The 6,703-nt window shown below is 38.5% G+C and overlaps 1 pseudogene; it reads left to right on the top strand.

Moving 5' to 3' along the window:
• The first annotated feature begins 5,465 nt into the window (after positions 1–5,465).
• On the top strand, positions 5,466–6,143 carry LOC102833256 (annotated as a pseudogene).
• The last annotated feature ends 560 nt before the right edge of the window (positions 6,144–6,703 follow it).

Raw genomic sequence — 6,703 nt, 5'->3', positions numbered from 1 at the left:
TGGTTGGGTGAGGATGCATGGACAGGATGATAACTATGCCAACGAAATGATGGATGATGGAATGAATGTAAAGCTGATGTTCTACCATGTAGACTATCACACAATTCACAATAAAACATTAAAAGCAAACAAACAAACAAACAAAAAACTGCTAAAACTAAAAAAAAAAAGCTAATGGAATGTTTCCATGAACTTTTTGAAGCCCTCTCATATATAGTTCATTGAAGTAGTACAGTATCTTTTCATCCCATTTTTCCTTGATTATTTTAGATCCCCTTCTTGCATGTGTGTAGTAATAGATTTGTTAATTGCCATGGAGTTAATTCCAATACATAGCGACACTGTATAAGGTTTCCAAGGAGAGGCTGAACTACTGACCTTGTGGTTTTAACTACTGACCTTTTGGTTAGTAATTCATTGGCATCACCACACCAGGACTCTCTCTATATATGCAACTCTGGTGTTGTTGTTAAGTGCCATTGAGTTGGTTAAGACCCATAGCGACTCTGTAAGGGTTTCTGAGGAGTGACTGGTTAGGTTGAACTGCTGGCCTTGTGGCTCAAAGCGACCTTGCAGTCCAGCATATTAGCCCACAGTGCCTCACCAGGACTCCCAGGAGCTCTGGTAGTATAGTGGTTACAAATTGGACTACTAACCTCAAGGTCAGCAGTTCAAAACTACCAGATGTACCTTGGGAGAAAAATGAGGCATTCTGCTCCTGTAAAGATTTACAGCCTCTGAGCTGTATTGAAATTGCAGCTCAATGTAAAGAAAGCAAGTATCCTCATAACTATACCAATAAATAATATCATGATAAATGAAAAAAAAAAGAATGAACTTGTCAAAGATTTCGTTTTGCTTAGATCCACCATTAACACTCAGGGAAAAAGCAGTCACGAAATCAAATAACATATTGTATTACGCAAATCTGCTGTAGGAGACCTCTTTTAAGTGTTCAAGAGCAAAGATGTCAGTGTGAAGACTAAGGTGTGCCTGATTCAAGCTCCTGAAAAGATTCTAAAAGTCTTCTTAGAAACCTTGTACTATCAAGTCTGCTTCAACTCATAGTGACCCTGCTTAGAGTTTCCAAGGAGTGGCTGATGGGTTTGAACTGCCAACCTTGTAGTTCAAGCTGACCTTGAAGGGTAGTGCTTATTGTGCAGTGCCACACCAGGACTCAGTACATATATGTATAGATACGTACAATTACACATATGTAAATCTTTAAAACCATACATTTTTTCCTATATACAACTCTGTATTTTTTTTTTAAGAAAAAACTACATGTAGCAATTTTGTGTTGCTAATACAAACGTAGTTTGAACCACAAGATTAGTAGTTGAAATCCACCAGCTGCCCCTTTGAAACCCAATACACAGTCATGATGGGTCAGAACCAACTCTATGGTACTTAACAACAACGATAAATAGGTATAAAAATCTACCAATGAACAGATTTCCAAAGCAGACCTAGATATGTATATTTATAATAAATATGTTATACAGTTGTTTGTTGTTAGGTACTATCGAGTGGGTACTGACTCATAGTAACCCTATGCACAAGAGAATGAAACACTACTTGGTCCTAGGCCAACCTCACAATTGTTGTCACCCATTGATTCTGCCACTTTTCCAATCCATCTTGCCAGGGGTCTTCCTTTTTTCCTCTGACCCTCCACCCTATCAAACATGATATCCTTCTGTAGTGACTGGTCCTTCCTGACAAAATGTGTGAAGTATGAGAAACAAGTTTGTCCATTCTGGCCTCCAAGGAACACTCTAGCTGCACTTCCTCTAATACAGATTTGCTCTTTTGGCAGCCCATGGCACTTTCAATATTCTCCTCTAACATCATAACTCAAAAGCATCAATTCTTCTATGGCCTTCCTTATTTACTGTCCAGCTTTCACATGCATATGAGGTTACTGAAAATACCATGGCTTGGGTCAGGTGCACCTTAGTCCTCAAGATGACAGCTTTGCTCTTCAACTCTTTAAAAAGGTCTTGTGCAGCAATTTGCCTAATACAATAAGTTGTTTGATTTTTTGACTGCTGCTTCCACTAGTGTTGATAGTTGATCCAAGAAGAATGAAGTCCTTGACAATTTCAATCTTTTCTCTGTTGATAAGAATGTTCTTTATTGGTCCAGTGGTGAGGATTTTTGTTTTCTTTACATTGAGATGTAATCCATACCAAAGGCTGTGCTCTTTGATCTTCACCATTAAATATTTTAAGTCCTCTTCACTTTCAACAAGCAAGAGTGTATCATCTGCATATCACAGGTTGTTAAAGAGTCTTCCTCCAATCCTGAGCCATGTTTTTCTTCATAGAACCCAGCTTCTCAGATTATTTGCTCAGCGTACAGGTAGAATAAGTATGGTGAAAGAATACAACCCTGTTAAACACACTGTTTAATTTTAAACCATTCAGTGTTCCCATGCTCTGTTCAAACAACTGTCCGTTGGTACATGTACAGATTCCTCATGGGCACAATTAAGTGTCCCGGAATACTCATGTTTCACAATGTTGTGTATAGCTTGTCATGATCCACACAATTGAAAAACTTTGCATAGTCAATAAAGCACAGGTAAACATCTTCTGGTATTCTCTGCTTTCAGCCAAGATCTTTTGGTCATGAGCAATGATATCCCTCATTCCACATCCTCTTCTGAATCCAGCTTGAACCTCTGGAAATCCTCTGTCAATGTATGCTTGCAACTGTTTTTTATCAAATATTCAATAAATGGTTCTGGGATAATAGGCTAGTGTTATAGGCTGGGTTTTCTAAACAAGCAAATCCCAAAGTTGGTTTGAACCCAAGGGTCTCTCTCTCTCTCTCTCTCACTATATATATATACTGGTGAAGATCAAAGAGCACAGCCTTTGGTATGGATTGCATCTCAATGTCCAGAAAACAAAAATACTCACCACTGGACCAATCATATATATATGATTATGTATATAGATAGATAGATAGATAGATAGAGAGAGAGAGAGAGAGAGAGAGAGAATGAGAGTCCTTGTGTGACACTGGGTTAATGTGCTGGACTCCAAGGTTGGTTTGAACCACAAGGTTGGTGGTTCTAACTCATTAGCTGCTTCTTGGAAAGCCTATACAAGGTCACAAAGCCTATAAGTTGGAACCTCATAGTTTGAGGCACTTATCAGCAACAGCATATAAAAAGAAGTTTATTGTCAAGGAAATGGCTTAAAATTGTTGATTCCCAAGTCTGCAGTGGAAGAGAGAGCCTTTCTCATATGCCCATTATATTGGAAACAGGCCAAACCCACAAGAAAAATCCATTCAATTGATCATAGAGTTAACTATGCCCGTATTAGGTTTTATCACCATGGGACTAAACACATTTCAACTGCTATACTTCTGGAAATCCTGACCTAGTCAAGTTGACTATTACAGCAAGGTTTATGAGGAAAATGCATGCATTTCAACTCTCACATAACAAAACAAATAAAAAAATAATATCTAAATGAATTAAAGACTTCCATTAAACAATATATCAATTAGAAGAAGATACAAATGAATAATTGTCCAGTTGTAGATAAGGCAATATTATTATGCTTAAACTAATTGGACATGTTTCAAAAAAGCAATCAATATAAATGATTATATAAAATATTAAACTTTCTCATGTCAAAACCATAAACAACAAATAATAAAGTGAGAAACCTTCTGCAACAGTCATGGCATAAAATGCTCAATAACTTTAAAATTTAAAAGTCTAATAAATAAATGAGAAGACATCAAAACAGTGATACAAAGAGAAAATAAAGTCAACATACAGAAATATTGGTAAATGTGTTCAATTAGTAATCAAAAATGAAAACAAAGCAATAAGCAAAATTAAAAATTAGATACACAGTATTTATAAAGGTCTAGTGAGAGAAATACATTCATTCTCATGCACATATATAAACTGATATAGTTATTTAAGAAAGCAGCTGAATAGTGTGTAGAAAGATTAGCAAAATAATTCATATCCTTTGACCTAATAATGTTGCCTGTAGTAATTCATCCTAAAGACAATTTTTAAAAAGGGAACAAAGATGCTTGCTGAAAACAGAGGACTTCAACACTTACTGATGAAAATCAAATTCTGGATTACATCTAAACATAAAAGAAACAAAATTTCTCACAACCATACCAACACAAACCATTCTGATAAAGGAAGAAAAGACTAACATATCAAGGATTTTATTTTACTTTGATCCACAGTAAACTTTTATGACTCAAATGACATTTTGCATTAGGCAAATCTGCTGCTAAAATCTCTTTAAAGGATTAAAAACAAAAATGTCACTTTGAGGACTAAGATGTGACTGGAGCCAAGGTATTTTCCAATTGTCTCAAATGCATGTGTAAGCTGGACAGTGAATAATGAAGACTGAATTATGGTATTGGTGAAGAATATTTAATATATCATGAACTGCCTGAAGACAAACAAATCTGTGTTGGAAGAAGTACAGCCAGAATGCTCCTTAGAAGCCAGGATGGTGAGTCTTCATCTTATGTATTTTCAAGGATGAGTTATCAGAAGGATCAGTCCCTGGAGAAAGACATCATGCTCAGTAAATTAGAGGATCAGCAAAAAAGAGGGAGATTCCCAATGAGATGGATTGGCAGACTGCAACAACAGGCTCAAACACACCAACAATTGTGAAGATTGTAAGGAATCAGACAGTGTTTTGCTCTGTTGTACACAGGGTCACTATGATTCAGAATTAACTCAATGGCATCTGAAAACAAAAACCAAGCTTAGTGGTCAGAAGGAGAGGAAACTGAGGCCAGCACTACTCTCTGGTATTAGATCCCTTTCTTCCCCTGAAAATTGAATTCTGATCATCCAACCATTGAAGCTAGGTCAAATGGGTACTATCTTCAAGTTTGGGTGTTCTTGTGCATCTCCCCTCAATTCATATGAGCTAGATGCTTCATTGTCTGCTCTAGTCCTCTGTGACTATGTCTTTGTTCATGGGGTCAGGAGTCCCCAGATGAAGTAGCTTGAGGACAGTCCTCTGAAAAGAAGACACAGGTGCTGGCTGTCAGGAACAGGGTATATTGCCAATATAAAAACCAGAAGGACATCAGTCACTGGTGTGGAACTTCCTCGGTCACCCTTGACTCCAGTTCTCCAGAATTTAGTTCTTCCCAACTCTGGTGGCTGTGCTATAGGAGTAACCCAGGAATCATAGCTCCAGGCTTTCCACAGCTCTGCAAGTTTCAGAGACTGTTTGGGTTAAAACATGTCAATGATGAATGACCTCCAACCCTTGGAAAGTGAGAAGAAAAGCCAGAGGTTTAGGAATGGGCCATATCTTCTTCAATCCTTCCAGAAGTGTTTCTGCTCTGGATCCTACCTGCACCTGTTCTCCCTGAGCCTCAGCCTTTTCTTGTTGGTCTTCATCTGTGTGATTTGATCGCAAATTTCTGAGCTTTACTGGGATCTGATGACGTAAGAACAACTTCCCTCAATTTCACATCAAGCACTGCGTATGAAATCCTGCACTGAAAACCAAGGATGACAGCTCTTAAGGATTGATAACAACTCTGGGAGCTGAGGTGGAGAAACATAAGCAGGAGCTACAAGCATCCCAAAGCTTGAAAGACAAGGTGATTACTCTGGAGAACAAGCTGAATTTACAGGTGTAGGAACACAAATCAGATCATTTCAGCATGTTCCTGGCAGTCCAGCAGCTGGTGAAAGACCTGAAATCCCTGTCTTGCTACACGGATGCTCTTAAGAGCAATGGCTTTCAGAATACCTGCTGTCCCATTAACTGAGTGAAGCATGAAGACAGCTGCAACTGGTTCTCTCATTCTGGGCAGTTCTGGCACGAGGCACAGAAGTACTGCCAGCTAGAAAACTCCGACCTGGTTGTGGTCACTTCCCAAGAGGAACAGAATTGTATCAAGTACCACACAAGCTTTATGAACCACTGGATGGGCCTCATAGGTGAAAATGGGCCCTGAAAATGGGTGGATGGGACCAACTACCAGACAGACTTCAAGAACTGGTGGCCAGAGTAGCCAGACAACTGTTATGAATACAGCCTTGGAGAAGGTGAAGACTGTGCCACTTTACTGATGATGGTCGCTGGAATGATGATGTCTGCCAGAAGCCCTAGGCTGGGTCTACAAGACAAGGCTGAACTCCACCAGCTAGGAACCATCTCTTCCTCTAATATATTTCCTCAATTATTAGACCTGCCCAAGGGGTTTAGGATTGGAAATTCTCCTATCTATGGGCCTCCTCCCCCATCTCAGGGACTTTCACGTAGAAATTCAGGGAAAGGGGGAAGGATGATGTCTGATAAATGTATAATGGTGTTTGGAGGTGTGGGATAATTGAAACTTATAACTTTTTGTAATTTACTATAAAGTTTATCATTGACAACTTTTTTTAAAAGAGTAAAAAGAAAAGAAAAAAAACAAACTTAAAAAAAAAAAAAAAGAAAGAAAGAAAGAGGAACCTGAGACTATGTCCCTCGACCACCCTTCAAGTCTGGGAAGGAACTCACCCTCACAGTCCTACTTTTAGTCAAGTAGTAAGAAGTGTATAGTGGGGACAACATTAATAAAGTATGTTCGCTATGAATTATGGAACAGTCAATTATTCAAAATCAAAAGGGCAGCATTTACCTAAAGACAAAGTTGAGAAGGAATGTGAAGGTGGATGGAATGGAAA

This window comes from Chrysochloris asiatica, unplaced genomic scaffold (assembly GCF_000296735.1).
Source record: "Chrysochloris asiatica unplaced genomic scaffold, ChrAsi1.0 scaffold00489, whole genome shotgun sequence".
NCBI classification, from domain to species: domain Eukaryota; kingdom Metazoa; phylum Chordata; class Mammalia; order Afrosoricida; family Chrysochloridae; genus Chrysochloris; species Chrysochloris asiatica.
Note: the sequence above shows the minus strand (reverse complement) of the source record. Positions and strands in the feature narration are given on the sequence as shown.